The sequence below is a fragment of the Varroa destructor genome, unplaced genomic scaffold (assembly GCF_002443255.2).
Source record: "Varroa destructor unplaced genomic scaffold, Vdes_3.0 BEIS01000003.1, whole genome shotgun sequence".
Lineage (NCBI taxonomy): Eukaryota > Metazoa > Arthropoda > Arachnida > Mesostigmata > Varroidae > Varroa > Varroa destructor.
Window position 1 is genome coordinate 9168012 of NW_019211456.1, and position 21583 is coordinate 9189594.

Consider the following 21583-nt stretch of genomic DNA (forward strand, 5'->3'; position numbering starts at 1 on the left):
GTGGCAATATGTCCCACCCTTACGCGCCATATATAGATTTGAAAGCGAAACAAGGCTTGTTAATGATAATAAATAAAGTCATTTTTTTTTTACCATCTAGGAGAGTGAGCTGTTGTCTGTGCTTTTTGGGATGTACTTTTTCTATGGGAGTCTTTTCGCTTCGCTGGCTAACGTTGATTTAACTAACGATATATAGTCGTTTCGTAAACTACCTCCGGTAAAACTCTGCGTAATCCTCCAAGTTGTTGCAAGCTGTCGACATTAGCGTGACAATAATAAAAATAGGTATAAATTTACAGAATATGTATAGGCATGTTTGGTATCCTGTGAGTACTCCAATACGTCAGTCTGTATATGTCAAAATATGTGAGAAAAAGATGGGGCCTTTTTCGATTTTAGGATGATTATACTCAACTTTAACAACCCATTCGGCTACAAATGTTTACAAAGTTACGTTCGTAAAAAAAAACTTCAATGGCTGGATTCCTTTTGATACCTCCCAAATCGTGCTTATTGGATGTGTGATCAACATCAGTACAAAGATGCTTAAATCACAGTGATACTTTGCTATAAATGGAGATTTTACGCATAATTGAGAGAAGATTTTGTATTTCTATTGCAGGTAGTAGTGTAAGACTGGCGGTGACCAGTGAACACTCAGTAGTAATGGAAAATAGGAACAAGTGTATGACCGTTTACAGAGAAGTCATACACGCACATTCGGTAAACCTTCATAGAAAGAATAGTTTGTTGAAATATGCAATTAACATGCATCTAACAAGCGAGAACACCGGAAATAATGGCCTAGATAAGCGTGGGTGTTCCTATGCATCAGCAAAACCAGTACAATATGATGCTAGATAGCCATCAAAAGTATATGATGATCTGTTGTTTTGTCACATATCACAACTCTTCATTTTGACGCAATCTGCTGAGTTATTTCCAATTCTGAAAGCATTAGTCTACCATGAAGAAATGAGAGATGACATCTATGAAAGGATAAAATGGCCGAGTGACATGTTTGCATGTCGCATGTCTGCACGAGCGCACGTTGCAGTAGCGTCCAAATAGACTTGGGAGACATCTTCTAGGCATCTAAGTAGAACTTTCTCCGTTTCTTTAGATCTAGCTTACGAAATAATTAACACAGTTTTTTTTTTTCTAATTCCAGGTAAAAACATCGCGAGTCTCCTAGTCGCTGATTGTATGCCTGTATAATGTTAGCTGGATGCACTTCTGCAGACCCCGATGTACAATTAGGCCGTTCAAAACGAATCCTGCGAGCTTTAAAGTTAAATAACCTTTGAAGTAGTTCGGCTAAAATGATTTCTTATATGTGTTAGAGGTGCTTGCCTTTATACGCTTGTCGTCCTGCTCGGGCAGCTCTATAGTTACCATTCTTGTTTTTATCTGTACTTTCTCTATCTATGGTTTCTCGAAGCAATTCGATAGTGAGATATGCTTACCTATTAGCTGGCATGAAAAACCTCCGGAATTATACTGACTTAGACCGGGATAATAAACGGACTGAGGTCAACATTGGACGTTGTTTAGCTCGATTCAAGAAGTGGTTGAGACATATCGATTGGCATAAGGTAGCCAGCCTTCGATGGCTGTACTAACAGTCTATAAGTTCCTCTGAAGTAGTGGGCTGTGCTGATCGTTTCATTTTCGGCGAGCATATCATACTCTTAATGGTTATTGCCATCACTTTATGTTCGAGCTTACTCGAGATTGCCACTGAAGTCGATCTCTGTCATGGACGATGGCATTTCTTAGTCTAGTTCGTCTTCATCCAAAGATGGAGACTGAACCATACCTCATCTATGGCCAAGCGGATTTTTCGTTAATTAAAGTTTCGCCAATTGCGTGCGGATTTTTAACTGGCCTGAAGTCAGTCCACAAGGGACTTGGAGTCTATTCAGTTTCCGCATGTTTAGTATTCGAGTTGTAATTCTGTAACAGATTACGTAGGCAATGCCAGTGTTGGCCAGACGGCTTCTTAGATTTTGAGCTTTGACCTTATTTGAACCTTCATTAGTCTTCGTCGAACTTCCATAGCGCTGTGCCGCTTCGAGGAATAACAACTTGGCGGCTACGCATTAGTTGCCGAGACAAAGGAAATGCTTTTTTCCCTGAACCAATTTTTCTTTGAATAAACCTAGCGAATTTTCACTTTTTCTCAATTCTTGAAAAATTGGAGCACTTACCAGCCAAATTTCATGACTAATACTCGTAACAGGTTTTCCTTTTTCCTTTGTCAGTGCCGGCTCCTGACACAGGATTCACGTTCCCAGATACGCTATTCCTAACCCAGATGTAATCCAGTTACAAAGTGAACAGATCACAAGATTTGAACTAGGAGTGAACTGCAAGGAATCTACTGGTCGAATTTTCGCACGCTTTTTTCGTCTGCTATTGTAACTAGCAATATAAGACAGAAATTTTATTCTCGTTGAATTCGATTTTGCCAACATTACAGTGACTATGGGTACGCTATCCATATAGGATTATTTCTTCATTGGATAAATTCGTGTCTCTCGGATTTGCCTGCATTTCGTTCATTGGATCCTGTATGAATGGTAAGAATTTGGTGATCGATCGCTCTATGAGAATGGTAAACAGTATTCGACTATGGAGCGTAAGAGATTGCAGCGCCATATTGATAATAGTGTTTACTACCGCTGTTGCTACTGCAACGAGACCGGTAGAGATAGTGCCACACATTACAACGATTATATACTGCTACCATCATGCGTGGATATAATTGCTGGTGATATGACGACGCCTCTTTACTGGAACGTACGTCGTCTCAGAATGCCGCTCCTGGCGATAAACGAGGAACAAAGACAAAAATCGAAGGCATTCTGATATCTCACAATATTGTCGTTGGCGTCCCTGCTGATGACCACGACGTTGTAACGGTATCATAGGGCGAAGCGCGAGGGAACGACGTAATAAATTGCGTATTACTGTTTACATTCAACAAACACAAAGACAGGAACGTTGTGGTGTCGGAGATCGCTAAAGGGCAGAAATAAACAGAAACGTTGCGTAATACTGTGGTGCATCAACTGCTTCATCCTCAATGGAACCTTGAAAAAATCCCTTATATATAACCCAGACGATAACTAAATATCAAGGCAAGGGACACCAACAGTGCGGAGGAATAATCAGCGTAGGCGATTCAGGAAAATGTGCATCGATGTAATTGATTTTTCATAGTTATCTCCAAAAGTTACGGCCCTCGATGAGCTCAGAACAGTGTGAAGCCTGGTCGTCCTTAGCAACGCTTCCATCATCGAATGTCGATGGCAGGGCTTTTAAATGCGCTAACTTCCATTTAATGATGATGTTAGTCGTGTTTTTGATACTGTGGTCTACGTTATTAGTTGTGCTAGCGGTTAAGGCCACGGAGATAGACCTAAGCAGTACTCCCGTGACGGCGCCTGGAATGACAGCAGAACTAACGGATTAAACAACTGGAAACCAGTGGAAAAAAACGTCAGTAGCAATAGCGGCGATCGTAAGCTTAATGTGATGTAGTTAACATGACGCGCTCCTGCGATGTCGTCAGCTGCTAGCAACGCCAGATCGGCTAATTTCGACAAGTTTCGTAGTTACGACCGAGGCCGGCCACTATGACAAGTGACAGCATGCATTGATCGTCACGAAAGCTGCGGTAGTGTCGCGCTCTTGCCAGGCCAGCCGCGCGAGGAGGGCTCGCTCAGGTGAGAAGAGCTGATCATCAGCTCCCGGTGGTAGGATCCGGACCTTTCTTTGCCTGCCTGCTTTTCCTTATTACTGCTGCTGCTGCTGCTGTCCATCATTTAGTGCGCTACAAAAGGAACATTAAGCGGAACAAGACGAGAGAGGATTGCAGGCGTGATTTCCTTAATGGGAAGAATGTGTGTTTTCAAATAACATATATCGTATTGCACAATATACTACGACAGATACATCGATGTGCCACTGCTGTTGTTAAAGTAGTAAATATAATGCAGTGACAACATGTCTCACTAGCGTTGGACCCGCCGATCGGCGAACAGGGCCGCTGAAAGCACTTGGCCCGTTCACATCTATGCTGGTACGAATAAGGACGAATGGCGTTTGTTCCGTCGCTTGTATTTTTAACTGCGGAACAGTTTTTTTTTCAGCTTCAACGGTCATCGACATATTGTAGTTAAAAGCTCCAACGCATCAAATCAAAGGTAGATTAACTTGCCAAAGCTAAGCTGACAAGAAAGACACTGGCAATACAAGACGCTGGTTGTATATCAGTTCGAATTATACCTTGTCCGTTTTCAATTCACACAGGTATGTTATGTAAGCGTGCCTTCGCGCCAGGTTGCCGCCAGTCCCATCTCTAGCATTATTATTACTGCTCCCTGATCATGCCGCCATCACAAGCGCAAAAAACATTTTGTTTGCACTATTATTACTAATATTGTGCATAATGAGAAACACAGCAAAAAAACAAACGTCACGAACATACAGAGACAGGTTTTTGATCTTCGTTTGTTATCCGCGTTTAGCCGAGTAGTCTTTCGCAGAAGACATATGGGCAACGCAAAAACAACGAAGATGCTCTGTGGATCTTCCAACTGTTAGACTAAGACTAGCTGGAAGTAGAACGGTGGGTGTCTGCGAGGCTTGAGATTCTGGTTTTTGGAAAGGCGTGAACTGTTGACCGATTCGAGTGCTTGTGTCAGCTCACAGCCGTCTCGTTGCAGGCTCTGTATTGTCGATACGGATAACAAACAAATCATATATTAATAATATAGTAACACTATAATCAGCGTTGTATATGTCGACAATACGAAGTGAACAATTAGTCACTAATTATATAATTAGACACAGAAACGTGTCAGTAGCGAAACATTATGAACAGGCATGCTTCCATGAAATAGGATGACGTTCGGGCGACTACGCTTGGTAGTCAACTCCATGGTCTCGTCCTAGTATAGCGTATGATAATAACGTGTAACAGAAAAGGATTATCAAGCGTAATAAATTTTAGGTCTAAATTACCCATTAATCTTTGTAAAATTACCCATAAAGAGTTTGTTCTAATAAATAATGTTCTGTATGGAGTATAACTACCAATCTAATTGTTGTTAGTAGTAGTTTATTATCAATATAGTGTAAGGGCTAGTGTTTTCCGATTACGTACGAGCTTTTTTCCTCTAGACAGCATCGATTCCATAATTTACGTCTAGAATTGTAACCATTTAAAGAAGGGTCATAAGGCTATTGCTAGGTCTACGTGCCGCTCGTCCCGTGCTGCGTCTTCTAGAAAATCTACGTAAGACGCTTAGATTCATAGTACACTATTTGTTTTTTACGAGCGTATAGCGTTTATAGCCAACATCGGAAACACGAAGTCTCTGCTGCGCTAGGTATCGTTCAGAATTTTTTTGAGAGGGGTGTCAACCGATTAGAAGGACAAATATTTATGCAGGTCAATACACAGGCTCCTCGTCTGCGTGCATCTACTACAGTATTCGCACGATAACTGATAATATTCGTCAATGAATCTATCAAGCGGCAATTATTTGGCTCCTTTGTCTGTTCTCGTGATAACCACAAGAAAGAACAAATTCCATATGGCTTCCAGTTTACTCGTTGAGAACGATTCTATTTACAAATATTGCAAATAAACCCTTTCATAGTTGAGCCGTTGTGGAAATGTGGTACTGTGGTTACATAGGTGGCAGAGTGTTACGGCGTGCGACAACCCACAGCGCCAGCGTGGCAACAGCGGTGGCAACCGATATCACTCGTTTTCGAACATTCGCGAGCGAAACTTCGCTTGAAGCATGTTCAATCTAGCCTAATGTTTTTCATTCAGGTGTATGGAACCTGACCCTTTAGCAAAAACAACAACGCAATAAAGATGGTTCATTGCAAAGAATTAATATCAAAATAATCGGCACGATGGTACGAGTTCTAACTAAAAGCCTTTCGGCATTGATATGCTACTTCCGGCTAACGATATGGATTTATCAATGACAATTATTTTGTAGCATAATTTGACTACGGTCGCTCGTGACGAAACAACAACCACTTTTTATCATTAGTAAGCTCTTGCGCTGTAAGTACGTTGCTCGTGGCAGTCGATAGTATTCTCAAACTTGGTATAGCCACATATTTGAATGCGTAGAGGTCGAACCCAGTTCGTCTTTTTCGTTGAACAGAGTTCGACCTGTTAGTTGACGCGGCTTTTTTGGGCTTTTTTTTTTTTACTTTTACACACCATTGGCGGGTTACCACTGAGAGAAAGCCGTGCGTCTATGGCCCATATCAATAGCGATAGATAATAGAATTCGTCTTGTTCATAAAGTTCCCGCAGATCAGTTCGAAACGTAGCAACGGCGCTAGCAATCATATTTCACTGAAGATTCTGCTATTCTGGGCTCTGTCGTACCTGTACCATAATGTGCTGCTGCCAGTGTAATGAGATGAATCGTGAGAAACTGCCTCCAAGATGACTGCGATCGAAAACGAGAGCTTATACGTGATGTAATAAAACGGCGGACGGAACCATTAATCCGATCGAACTTTGCGTTGTATACGTCTGTGTATTTCTACAGATTAAAATTGCGTTCATTTTACAATTGAGCGGAACAGTGTCTGAGTTCGCGGAATATGGAAAAAGGCTTCAGCTGTCCACCCAAGGGATGGTTGGTGGTAGATTTTAAGGCAGCCGAAGCTGGTGCGAACCATTTTTCTGCCGTCTTCTGATAAAATGACCGAGGAACATTTTACTTAAATATGAGGAATTCTTCACTGGATGGCGGCTTAGGTTGGAAAGTGTTTGTTCCGAGTCAGAGGAAGGTAAGCCAAAGGATCGAATCCTGTGCGTGGCACTTTGTAGTTTTTTTTTTGTGATCTAAGTGACGGGTCTGCTCACATGTATATTAACGAATAATAATAACGAGACCGTAGATTTAGAATCGATGTTTGTTTGTCATAATTTGTAGATGGGAGATTACTCAGCCGTTATGATAATTACGTGAAGAAATGACCCGGCTCAAATATTTGGAGAGATTCTATAGGACATTTCTCTCGGGAGAGTCTTGAAAAATTCACATGGAGAATATTCACATGTAATAATGAGGCTTTATATCGTATTTAGATATCTATATGCATATAATACGTATATAAGTGGCGTACACATGTGAGCTAGCAAGCAAACCGTGTGGTACGTCATTTAGCGATACTTCCCTTCTTATGTTTTTACAACGCTTGTCAAGCATTTTACGTCGCTTATTGGACTTCCTACATGTTGCAACTACGTTCGCTCATGCTTTTCACACTTTTCACGGAAGTGGTTTTCGAGCCAGCGTCTGTGCAAACAATCAAAATGGAGCTAATCATTAACTATAGTAGACCAGCAACAAAAGTAAAAGAATGAGCTTATATTTCTGCCATGATTATTCTTATCTGAACACCAGAAGGATTGTATGCAACCGCTCATATTGCTCGTATTTTTCCATTCCAACTGTTTCTGTATTCGTTTGTGATTTGCTTTCGATGGAACGAATCGGCCTTCGCACCGATCGACCGACCGACCGACCGACCGGCTCGGCCTGACCAACTTCACTACGCACTCTACTCAACTTCATTCTACTCGCTGGGACGAAAATCTGTAGTGGCAGCTATTATAGGTTCTGTTGTGAGTATTTCTGCTATTACGAGCGATGTGATGCGACTTCCGATCGTTTTATGATGAAGGACGCGGTGCCTCTGCAATCATCATCGTCATCATCATCATCATCATTGCACGCCTCCACCGTTAAATAGCCGCTATGTAAACTGCTTACTCGGTGATCAACATACATTTGTTTATTCCCCCTTCTACGAAAGACAGAAGTAATAGTATCGGAAAAGTCAGCAACTAAGCTAGAAGGTACGGCGACCGCTTTACTTGGAACTATTACTCACTCGTTGTTCCTGATTCGTATTGTACTACTGCTGCTGAATGCGCTAGATGGCGCCACAAGTAAAACGAACCGTAGCAGCTCGACGCAATCTCAACATCGAAAAATCTGTTCGTGTCATCATTTCATATTTGAATCAGAAGTTCCGAAGAAAAAGCCCAGCAGTTTCAGCGACCAATAGTTGGCCAAGGCTAGTAGCTAGCTAATGGCAATAACAATGTTGTTTAGTAAACAACGATATCGTCACCAGTGTTCTTATTATATTATTATTGGTCCGCCAACATGGCATAAACCTTGATGCGTTGGACTCAATAGCTAAAGCGCTAAGGGTCTTCACATGACACATTTCGATCTTTTTTCATATAGGCCTTGTCTGTGGACGCTGTACGCACGCAGATCACTTAAAAGCCCTTACAGCGGGGCATCTGTTGCCATTTTTCCTAAAGTAATTGCATCTGTTGCGTTTCCTTATTTAACGTTTATCTGCCAACGCTACTTAGATCTATCCGAAGCCCGGCAATAATGGTCCTAAGGTGAAATATGCTTTGTTCCAATAATGTGTCGACTCCTTGAACCATAAATAATACCATATGACGCATAATAGCAATATGTTATATTACTTTGGAGTTGTTAGATGATACGTTTCATAAATTGTCATTCATTTGTATTATCTGTTTTCAAGATAACGAGCCGACTAATCTGATTGTTACTATCCTTCTGATTTATAGAAAAACCAGCACTTATATTTCACGGTCCATTACTGTCAAGTAATATCTTTATTACACAGTTTATCAGGTCAGCGAAATTCTGGCTTGTTCTGATAGAACAGGTTCAATCTGAGTTCCTTGATTTATACCGCTAAATTGAAGCGCCTTTACCAGCAGACGTCTGCATGAATGAGGTAGGTGGAGCAGATATTATAAGGTGGTTACCTTTGAGAGTTACTATGAGCTTATATCGAAATGGCATTGCATGCAAACCCGTCCTTTTTGACCTATACATACATCCCAAACAAGTCCTGTTTTTTCTACATAAATGAATGATAATCCTCTCGTCATTAGCAGTGCTCACGCTTTGACGCAGAGGTCCAGTTAATAACTTGTTTTCTTGTAGACTTTTTCTGATCGATCTGAAGCATGTTGAGCCCCGTTTTGCATCGCGGGTCGCTGTCCAACTTTTCGTCATAGACGCTTATTATTAAAAAAAAATTCTAGCACAGCGTTAGGATATATACATGCCGAGTTTTTTTATGCAAGAATCCGCGTTGGCTGAAATGTTCGCAGCAACGGTCTTGGTGCATCTTGACCATATAAGAACTTAGTACGACAATGAATAAGTTCTTCTGTAATAGAGCTGTTATAACTGTATGTTTTAGTCCATGTAGTTTCTGAACTACACGTATATTGGAATAGTCTTTTCAATATGCTTTCTTACGTTTGTTGTTTTTCAGCCAACTTTCGGACCAAATTATCTGATATGTGTAGTCAGGTTGTCGTGAGCAGTACAAGCTTTCAGAAGATTTATTTTATATACATAACTCAATTTAATTGGCTCCTTTTGCACGCGAGCCGTTTATATACAGTGTACTATTTATCACGTTATTCAATTTGTTGCTGGCACGGCTTTTAATATGCCATACTCATTGTTTCGCTGGATGCTTGATTTCCATGACCAACTTTTTTGCTATAATACAAAGTAACAGTCATACAAAATGACAGAGGCGGGAACTAATGGTAAATGCCCTATGAGATGGTTTCGTTAAAGCGAACGGAAGGTATTAACTGTGAAAGCTAAGCCAGCGACTGTGTGTGAGTGCCTTCCGGGAAGAAGAACGTTCTATGAACCTGACAAATCTCGCACTAAAGATGTAGATACATTTTGATACGATTGATCGATAGACGGACCCTCTCAGCCGGGAAGATTCTAGCTTCTTACCTTTCAGCTCAGCATCTTGCTTCGAGAATATGCCCCAAACTGACAGATCGGCCTCTTGTTAGTCGCTGTTAAAAGTCGCCGTTCCATTAAAATAAATATAGAGCATCCAGCAATCGACGATTAAGGAAGAAAGTCGGATGTTTATCTTGAAGAGGCGTATACGCTCAACAGCGCACTGGATTACAACGTACAAATGAGGTTCATAATAACACTGAAGTGCAGCTATGCTATAATTGCTGTCGTAACCTCATTTGGCGGAGCCACGCTAAGCATTAACATTTGAGAAGGTTGCAAATTTCAGTTGACTGTTTTGTTGTACAAAAACGAAATTCGCTGCATTGTATAGTGCGAGCTAGTTAATCTCATTTCGATATATTTTTCCTAGCTGGATGGTACCTTTGCTGCTGGTGAGCTAGTACTAACTGCCCAGTAGTAGGAGTTTGCTTACTTTTAAAGCTAACATGGCCTGCTCACCCGCGCTCAAAAGTCGTATGCGGCGAAAGATAGCAACTCTGAATCGCCACTGATGGAGATCTTGGTTCATAATTAGGGCTTGATTGCCCTGTCGATGAGTATCGTGACCAACGAGCTCGCGAGGCCAAGATGAGTCACTCCAAGATAGTTACTGGGATAGGCCGGGGCCTGCTTTGTGTACTGCAGTTCCTTATTGTCGTAAAAGACCGTTGCTTAACCGAAAGTTGGCTGATGTCCCATATTTTCTTAGAGTCCCTATAAATTTTGTGGTCAGAAATATGGGATAACTCGACACTTGAATACTGCCCGTGCAGTAAAGGGTAAATGTTTCTGCCGCGTGCGGTCGCTTCTGAAACAGGAAAAAAGAGAAACAAAAGTTGGTCAGTGATTTTTAAATAGGCCCGGCACCTCAAGAAGAGAAAGAGCTCGATTTGAATATATAATTCTCTAATTGAAGCTAGAGTAGATGTGCCAGTAACGGTGCGTTTGTAGCTAAAAACAGAATAGTACAATTATTGATTTTATCTTCGTTTACTAGCGAAGCCGGCCAATCTATAGTTTCCAGCAAAGCGTTCGACGTTAGCTATACACCTGTAAAAAAAAAACATCCGAAAACACATCAAAGCAGTAGTTTAATTATTTTTTCGGAGCTATAGGGTCTCCTGTTCGGAGCGTATAGCTCGAGGCTCCTAGTTTTATTTTATCTGCTCAAAGAGATGGACCGAGCAAACGTGCTTATTTATTCAGTCAAAGAGGCGCCTAAGACGCAGACACTTCTGCGAAAATGGCGAAGTCCAATGTTATCTGTTCGTCAGAATCCGATCATCGTTAAGCCTTATGTTTTTTTGAGAAAAATGGTAAAAGTGCTCGTTACTCTATATCGCATTATATCGCCATAATGGAGTCCATTCAGGCTAAAACGACTTTCTGTATTGCCGTTTAGAATCGATTCTTGCTCTTATGAGATGTTCCTGCAGAAGTTATTAAAACAGACGAAATTTGGTCAATTGCCTCAAAAAAGTGACGTTATTGTGTTAAATGTAAAAACTTTATCAAAAGAGTTTCCATATTGTGTATACATTGATATTTATCTGTCATTAACATTTGTATTCTGTAATAGGTGATCTTCCTCCATATGGCTACAGATACCTTTTCGGGGAAACATCTACGTAGTGGCTGTGTCGTTGATGACATCCGAGCGAGAATCGTTTCGGTAGCGAAACGTCTGTCATTACTTATGGAGACTTCGAGAGAAATAACGTTGGCGGCCATTCATAGACGAGAACGATTCAGGGATGGTATTGTGAAGTTAGTCGCTGTCTGTCCAGTTGCCAGATGTGCTAAGTAGCGTTCATTTGGTAGCCCACTATAGTAGGTTACCCGATTTACACCCATATTGATTAGCTACTTCACGGCCCGCTCATTAGCTGTGGGTCCATTTCAAAGGGACCTCATGTCGTGACGCTTGAGCCCTCCGTGTAGACTGGCCAATAGCAACGTCTTGAGAAGAGCGGGCATACCTGGACGCCATATACGCTTCCTCCTAAAACTGGGCTCTCGCTGACGACTAACCCTACAGTAGATATACAGACACAGGACATAAGACAAACGTAATAGTTATTTAGACTGTTCCTTTTCTTCGTGGTAGAAAAAAGTGGCAGTTCGTATTGATCTTGAGTGACCATGCTAGCAGACGCTTAGATATTCAAGCTTGTTTCACTGTTTTGCAAAATATTGTGATCAGAGCGAGAGTCTATACGATGGTAGTGATGGATGCTGTTGCGCCATTATGTCTACATTGAGCAAAGTCAGGTATTTATAGCTGACTTTTAAAATTCTATCTTTAAGATAATAGTTGACTCAACGCACAACTTTTACGGTAGAAGATAAAAAGGTTTCCGCACCATCTGTGGTGCTACATGACAAGTTGACATTAATTCAATAGAATATTATTTACTATTACTATACTACTATATTCATAAACTTAATTATTATTATCATTATAGTATTACTCTAATAAAGGATTTATAACTTCGATTTAGAAATTACGTCAGCCAACCACATGTCTATCTATCTTTGTCGAAACCCTGTACCTTGCACCCCCCCCCCGACCCTAAGATTTGCGTATCAATCCTACGCGAGACACTGGAATGTGATAGAAGATAGAAGATTTGGATATTTGAATGAAACCTAATCGATATCTGAGTACTGGGCCTTCTGTCTCTAATCACTACCAGTTTTCTGCAGAGCCCTTCGTGGCTAGATTACGATTACTATCGGAATCATCACTGGGGCAGATGATGTTAATAGGCGTAATGATGATGGTGGTGGTGACCACGACGATTGGGACGAGGATCATGGAAAGCGAGAGTGGTTTCAGTCTAGTGAGCTTACTACCTAGAGCGTAATCCAAATGTTTACTAAACCGCAACACTCGCGATTGGATTAACAGAAATGAATATGTCAACGGTTTCACGAGGCCCAGCATAAAAGGCTTTTCGATCGAAAACTAAAAGATGGGATTGTAGATTGTACGCCTTCCACTAATTGACTAGCGGTAGGATTTTAACATTGAAGATCGTATGTTACATACATTTTGAGCTCACAAACTTACTTTCGTTTGTTTTACGTTTGAGCAACAATGAAGCATTATCACTTTGACCGTTGATCGAAAATATATGATCGATTCATTAAAAGCGTATTAAACTATACGCTCTATCAGTCACGATCTGTGCGATCCCAGCTCGCATTGTTTCAACCAACATTATGATATAGGCTTTTGAAAGAAAACTAAACGTACCGAGACCGACTGATGTAGATCGCGGACAGATTTCGCCATGTGGATCAGTGTGGCTAATGCGCGCCACACTTACATCGATCACTTGTCTCCGATGTGATTTGCTGGTTGTCAGTTAAAAGCCACGCCCGACAACATCGTTCGTAGCGTCCCAATGCCCTCACGGGGTAGCCATCGGGGCACTGAACTTGTCAGGCGCTTTGCATTTTGTTAGTGGCTGGGCAGGCTACTAAGACTACTAATTTCCTAACTGATGCACCTGTCGTTTTCGAATCTCATTAACAAAGCTTCCGTTACAACTTTAGGTTTTCTTCTTTATACATTTCAACCAGTGTCGTAGATGGCATTGTGATTCGTCTATTTTATGGATGAACGTATTGTCGGCCGGAATCCTGTTGGCTTTCGAAAAAAAAAAGGTTCCAATATGGGGCACGCGACTTTTATTGCATGAGCATATTTTCTGTATGCGTTAAAACGGAAGCGAGCTGGTTTGAGAAGTAAAAGGGTTGGGGTGGTATTTGCCAACTATCCTTTTTGTAACTGAATTGAGTTATTGAAGTGGTCCTAGCAGGCTCTGAAGACTCCTCTCAGGTAGTGACGTTGATCTATTGACATGCGGTCTATTTCGAAAGTAGAACGCGTAACCGATTGTCTCTAAATATCCTCGGTCAGATAGCGGTGTATTGATTGCTTCTGCAACGAGTAAACTCGGTCAGCCTCCAAATGGCTAGCAACGTAACAAATCAACATCTCCGTAAGTTGCAATGGTATTATTCAATGCGACTAGTAAGTATCTCACTATTGAATACCAGACTATGGCTCAAATGTGCTTTACGTTTGTTAAGGTCTATTTACTAGCAATGAGCGTACGAAGTGGTAAGCACGAACGAGATAGGTTCATACCTCTTTCATATCGGGTACCGCATTTCGTGTTTTTGATAGTACGTATTATGTCATATAAACATAATATCATTAACGAAAATGTTCGTCTTTTAGCGGTTTGACAATTAAGGTCTCGATACGAAACGGGACGAGCATGGTGTGTCGATTCATTTTCGGGCATCGTTTAAATTGGTTGGTTTGTCATTTTACGGGGTTCAAATCTGTTGCCGCAGTGTTTCGTGCGTAGCGTGGTTTACGTTCATTGCCTCCTTCAGCGGTTTTTCTATATTTTGGAAGAGGCTCTGCTTCGACAGGCCTGACATGAAATGTCCATTCGCTGATCCACTGCCCTAATTTCTGCATTTGTCGTATGTTGTCTTCCATGTAAAAAGATGCTGAGGAGCCGCGAAATAGTATAGTTCACACTAAAATACGAATCTCTGATTATGCAATAGAAATTAATAGGAAAAATATGCGTTTTTAGCTTGCACTTGTATATAATAGTGAGTTTAGTTGCTAATAGCTTCACGATCACCATACCGACACAAATGCCTGGACACGGTTTGCCATTGACGGGTACTTTTTCAGCCCGTCGTAGTTTCATTGTTCGCATAATATCGGTATTGTTTCAATGTATATCTCCGTTTCAATAAGTCTAGGGGCCGCAGAGCCTTCAAGTTTTTTTGATAAACATCCAGACAAAGGGAATATTACCACCCGTTCGCGTGTGCTAACGCGCGTCGGGCCACTGTCGTTGGTTTTAATCATTAGATACAGGCGGGGTTCCGCTACGGTAAGTTAGCCATAACTATCTGTAGCTGAGTAACAGCTGTTACGCGACGTTCGATGTCAGCTTCTAGCTAAACAGGCTAAAGGTATGGTTCGCAGCAAAAGACCTAGGAGTTTAAAGAAAGCGGTCAAGCTATCAGATGTTGACGAATGAATTCTTATCTTTTGAAGGGGCAGGTCACGGCGATACGACATAGGTGTACGCGGCTATTTATGAAAATGAGATTTTGGTTTGCTTTTACATGCCTGCGCTGTGCAAAAACTATTTAATAGGCACGAAATAGCGTGCACAATAATAGGAGAAATTTCCCTTCTACCGGTCTCTACTGTGTCCGACTTTGCTGCAGGCTTCGATGGTCCGTGGTTGACAGCCCCGGCAGCATTGGTGACGAAACCCCTTGTAGCTCACTTCCAATTTCAGCTATTGTATTCCGCCTTCTCGCGTAGCAATTAGCCTCGGTATGCTGTCAGGTCAACTTAAATGCATCCTCCATTGTCCCCTTCACAAAGATCGTACAACTTTTTCTCTATTTTAAATTGAGAAGTATAAAGCGAAGTATCTTTAGTAGCTCCATATTGTCGTCTCTCGAAGGCACGCGCGGTTCATGTGACGATGGTGGCAAAGACAAACATCGAAACCCTTCCATCTAAAATCGCTGATACTTTTTTTTGAGCTTTTGCTCAACTGTTCTTCTTTTGCGTGTACTTTTTCTACGACAGAAACAGCGGAAACTGCAGTGACTTCCATTTTCGTCACGCTTGTCAGCCTCGCCTTCAGTTCAGCTTCGATACATTTTCGCGCCGTCACTGCTTAGATAGACCATCAAGACGTTTATGTGGACATCGCTCGTATATTGTTCTTGCTCCTAAGTATTGTATTTTGTAGCGCATACAATTTCTGGGGTAGTCATCTTTACAGTCATTTCATCGTAGCCATCGAATCCATTTGGTCTAGCATTCTATAGTAAAAAGAGTTTGTTCAAAGGAAACATTTACCGATATAGACATAGACGCCTCGCGCTATTCGATTCCATCTGTAAAGGTATATGACGCCTATGAATGTTAACTGATTAATGAAGGCGCTTCCTTGATTATAATGATTTCGATGTCCTTAACCTTAACGGATCTTAAGGGATCATGTCTAGCAGGATATCAGTATACGCCTGTGAATTGTGCCAGTCAGAGATATTATTTTCGGGTGGAAGTTCGTCAACTAATTCTCCCATCAATGGTAATTAGAGACTTCCTGTATCTAATATGATACGTTATCAGACCGGCGTCTGCGCGCCAACTGTGACTGAAGTGATTTCTGCCTGTTTGGTTTAACACTTTTTTTTGAAGTTTCGTCTGTCACGCCATTGTCACATCAACATTAACTGTAACACAGTCGGTCGAGCAGATGACAACGAATCAGCTTACCCCCGCTTTGCGCTATACAAAAGCTGTGCAGCCTATGGTGCTGATAGTAGTCTGCAAGACTGTGTCCCCACAATTCTACCAAAGCTAGCGTTGTTTTGGTAGTCAGACCATCGTATCGGCTTGCTTCGCTCAGCTGCTGTAGACATCGTTTTCTGCTGAGTGTCTCTGCACCACAGAGTCTCTCTAGATATTCACTACTTCTGCGAACTGGGACAGTAGTTTGGGGTCCCAGAGTGGTAGAAAAAAGGGGTCCGGAAGATAGGGGCAACTTGTCACTACTGCTGTTATAGGGAAAAGGAACGATATAAAGGGCAGCAGCGCGACGTTTTCGCAAGTGGGCCGCTGCCGCTGGCCCTTCTGCAATAGGTCAGTTCGGACGATTCTGCCCAAAGGGTCAAAAGCATCTGCGTGACACTAACTGTTATTATTATTGTATAGGAACTGATAAAAGTGTTTGAGCAGTGGCAGCTGGTTGATCGACGTAGATTTTTCTGTTTGATATGATGGCAAACCCCGGTAAGGAAACCTATACGTCGAGACGAGAACTGATCGCAATTTTTCCCTTGGTTTGATATCCGATCAGTGCTAAAGTCAGTTGGTAAAATGAAAACTTCTAGTCGTCAACTTTATGCTTCTCCCTTTCATACTTTTCTGCCTCGCTGCTAATTAGAAGAAGACATATTAGCTAGCAATTCAAGTACATCGGTTACTTATTTAGCTCAAGCTTTAGTCCTCCTCGACGTGCTGCCTTCGTCGATATCTACACTATTTATACATATATATAACGAGGAAGTGCTTTTGGTACCTTTTTTAAAAAATGTACATCTCTCACTATGGAATGAAATCTATCTCTGGCGAAAACCTGACCTCGGATGAAGGGAACTAGCGGTAGTCGATGACAGGCATTTCCGAGTGACTACTGCTTCAACAACATAGCTTTACCTCCAGGGGGTTAATTCCTTTCAACCGTCGTAAGTTCGATCTAGTGTTGATTCCTCATATCACAATATATATATATATATATATATATATCGTTTTTTCTAAACGGTTGACGTGTTTGAGTTTTCTAATCACTTAATTGTTGTCGGCTATAATCTCAGTTTTGCCTATTATGCCTATTTCCTTGTAGCCTCCCTTTTAGCAGCCAAAAAAGTCAGGAGATAGGAGCAGCTTGGAATTCGTTTTTAGGCTCTTTGACTTAATTAGGCCATCTTTTATTGTTGGCTGGTACTTTTTTATTTAGGCTGTTGATCAAACGCGTATCGATGCAGAGAAATCGACAACCAATATATAGCGAAAACACGTTCCGTAGTAGATTAATGTGGGTGGACTGACTGCGCTAGCAAAAGAATACGATGCCCTTCAGATATTCGCTTGACGCTGACAGAAGGGATTAACATGAGTCCGAACGAAGTCGATGTGAAATTACGAGGTATCTGGAACGCCTGTCCGCCTTCAATCCGAGAAGCTGCTTCATAAATGATTCAGCATGAGTCGTATATCTGCCCATTGAGTGCGAAGGCTACCTGAACCGCGGTAACTAAATCATATACAGACAGCGTCAATAGGTAACGAAAAGAGACTGTTTTTTTTTTTGTCCGATAATGAATTCACAAGGGAAATTGAAAATTTGGTGAGGGCAATCTTTATTTTGATCACGATTTGGACGATAACGGATATATATATAAGTTTACGATTGTGGCAGCGTGCCAAGCATAATAAGCGGTATCTAACAGAGAACGGGCTCACTTATCGCAGTGGCGGCAATAGTTACTACAACGATTGAAAACTATTAACGTAAAGACAAGTTGTAAAAATGAGTGATGAAGATAAGTGGCGAAAATAGAAATGACCAATAATGCGTGGGATGCCCACACTGGATTTCTACGTCAACTGATATAATTGTGATTCATTGCAATACTTGCAAATGGAGCAGGCCTGCTCGGTTGCCGTACCACGGCTGCGCAGAATAACGTGTATAACAGCACTCACCTGTAGAACGAAATATATACCCTGCTCGAGTAGCTGCATAAATCTAATGGATACTGTGTTTTTGTCGACAAGAACACTGCATTACGACGTATGGCGTTGTTTTGATTGCGATACTGTGATAAATATATACTGGCTATTTGGCCAATTGTTGTTAACTGACGCTCGTGTAGACGATCGAAACTGGGTGGCCTATTGTTCATATACTGGATTCCATGGTGACATTCATCGAGGCACCGCCAAAAAACAACACAGAGGCGCCCGAAGTTCTTTGAGGGGAAGCAACAGAAAAAAGGCACGAAAAGGAAAAACGAGTAGAGATCAGGACTCAGCTCAAACCAGATCCGCTCGATCGGCCATGCTATACGCTTTCCTGAGCTACTAATAAGTTACTGTAAGTGTAGTTGTGAAGTAATATCAGTTGTATTTGTAACAGTGCCGGTAGCGTCACGATGCAGAAGGAAAAATTCCACCGGTGTAGCAACGTGGAAGCTGCAATGCCTAGTGGTAGTGCTTTGTGTCGTCCCATGACGCGATCGACATGTTAAGGCGGGGCAGTTCTTGTCGCATCATCTTAATAAGCACTACTTCTATAACCACTATTCAACGGTGTCGCTTTTGTCATTGGTATTGTTCTTATCTGTGCCGCTTCTGAAGCCGCCACTGTTACTGAAGCTGAAGAGGAACACTCGATTGAAAAAGATCGGCGGCCAAAGGCGGTGCTCTCATCATCCAAATCCTTTTGCAAACGAATAACCTCATTTTTATTGACGCTGTTGTTGATGACAATTGCCGATGGTATCACTGGGGCGGATCAACCGTCAAGGACCAGATGAGTTTGTCCATGTACCGACATACACACGTATACGTCTCTCCATTTGTGTGTATGGATGCTGTTATTTTCGTTGACCTGATTGTCGGTTAAGCACTTCGTACGATAGAAGCTCATCATCATTACTATGGTCGATATTCTTCCTCGTCTGCTTATGATCGCTTGTTCGAAGAAAATGTTCTATGTATAATTAAAGAGGGAGCGTATGTACGGTATAGGAAATACTTTCGGCGATTTTAGTTTTTTTTTCATCTTACAGCTGCTTGCCGGCCGGCAACACGTCTTAAGTCAGCGTTCTCATGGGCCATATCCAGATATATGCGATGGTAAAAACGAGATTCGACTATGAGCACTTCTGGCCCCTTTTCGGTTGCCAATTCGCTCGCTGAAAAGAACGAGATGATGATACATTGACGCTGTAACTGTATGCTTTTCGTATGTCTGACAACGAAATTGGACTCGTGTACATTGGAACTTCGACGTATTTGATTGTTGTCGTTGTTGCTACTGTGAACACGCGGCCCGTGTACTGCTATAGATGGAACTGAATTTATATCGCATCCCAATCGTGGCTCTTTCACCAGCATCGACAATGCTACAGAGCGGTCTACATAAAACCAGAAAGGAATCGAATGAGCTGGGAAAGTTAAATATACTTCACTATTTAAAGCAAAATAACAGTTGTGCCGTTATACGCACACCGGACCGGTGACCCCCTCGTCGCGGTACTTGACATTTGCGGACACCAAGTAGAACTAAACGCCGTTCATCTTGCAAGCACTTTACGCTTTATTATAAAGTGGTTCTAAAAAATACTCAAGTGTAATCTAAGGCATCGCGTCTAACGACTAATTGATGACACGATACTGATTTTAAGCAAAATTCAGCCATCCTATTCTCGTATCCTCGGACGCTAGGTTACTGATATGGAATACAGTTGAGCTGAGGATGAATCGTGTTTTTCGAAATTGCCTTTCGGTGTTGCACAGCTTTTTCGTTAAAGCGCAAATTCAGTTTTCGAAGTTCTGCAGTTCGATTCCAAGGCTTCTATTTAGGTTGAGCTATAGATCATCCTTGGAACGGACATGATATGTTTACATCTGAATACTTAATCGTCGATTAATATTCTACACAATTACTTTGTTTTCTCAGAGCTGCCTCAATAAGCGTATTTTCTGCTATCGACCGACCTCTACCGATACGAGTGAGTAACAGTCGTCAAGGCAGATAGATGGTAATCGTATCAAGATTCGAAGCAATGCCCTGACGGCTATACCGAATTTTGGCAGTATCAAAATACCATGTTCGAAACGTAATGCTATTTAGGTACAGTGAAAATTATATTGCACATCTACTGTTTTGATGAAACTGCTTAATGGATCAACGTAAGTGGAGATCACTGTAGCAACGAAAAGGTCCCATGTGTTAAGCAGCATAGGTCTGCCTTAGCTAGCTGGTAAGGTTATCTTAGTCTGGGATGAACTGGCTGGAAATGAGGATGTGTTTTCTTACGTCACTTGATATTTGATGTTCTATATCCGTAAGCTTTTCCAGCCCATGTAACCATTCAGTAAAAATACACGCTGTTGAGAATACGGTTTGTGGTTATTATTACTACTATTGATTGTATACAAAAAAAAATATGTATATATATATATATATATATATATGTAACTACAGAAAAGCAGCTTTAATGGTTAACTTGATGCCAGTTTCCCCTGCCAACCTGAGCCTTGCTTAAGCAACGAATCGATATTGCGCCTACGATGATGAACTTCAACGTAAACGAATGAACCGCTCCGCACTGGGTTCCACATAAGAGGCTCTACCCGGCAGTCGTACAACTTATACGCGGTCGAGTATCTCTTTCTGACGACGCTACTAACTATTAGTAAATAAGGAAATAAAGCGTCTGCGAGCAACACAATCGAATTTTTCCATAAAGTGTGTAAATGAAGAACCTCTAAATAGCGTCGCTCTTAGTTAGGAATAGCCTTTTCTATCGACAGCAACGTTCTATGCCAGCTAGTCTTATTTTAGGACAGGCAGTAGATCAGTAAAGTCTCTAGCGTCAGTTTCCGTATCTTGTTAGTGTTTATGACACTCTAATTGTTTTGTTTATTAGATGTCTGGAGAGTGCAGTACAAACACCAAAACAATTATTACTCTAGTCAGTGGAAACATAGGAATATGCTATCAGATAGGTGTTTTTAATAAGCAATTTTACAGAACTATCTACAGTTATATAAGCTTTGCCTAGCAAGTTCAGCTGATATCATTAGATGAGATAATCTGATTGCGATGTCGATGTCTAGGCGTGTATATAATGACATTGTGAAAGGTACAGTGATGGAAAAAGAGTGAACCGTAAGGCTCATATATAGCCTTAATTAAAAAAAAAAAAGTCCAAACTTTTCTGTTCGGGACGAGTCAAAAATCAGCGGGAGGTAGGAGATGAGTTTTTTTTTGGCAGTTGGAAAATCCTATCTTCAAATGGCAGGAAATAAAAATGCAATAAAATCT

At 41.4% G+C, this 21583-nt stretch overlaps 1 protein-coding gene across 1 annotated transcript in view; it reads left to right on the forward strand.

Annotated features, from left to right (window-relative positions):
* The window catches only part of kat80 (katanin p80), an 84787-nt gene that overhangs the window by 56262 nt on the left and 6942 nt on the right, over nt 1-21583 (forward strand).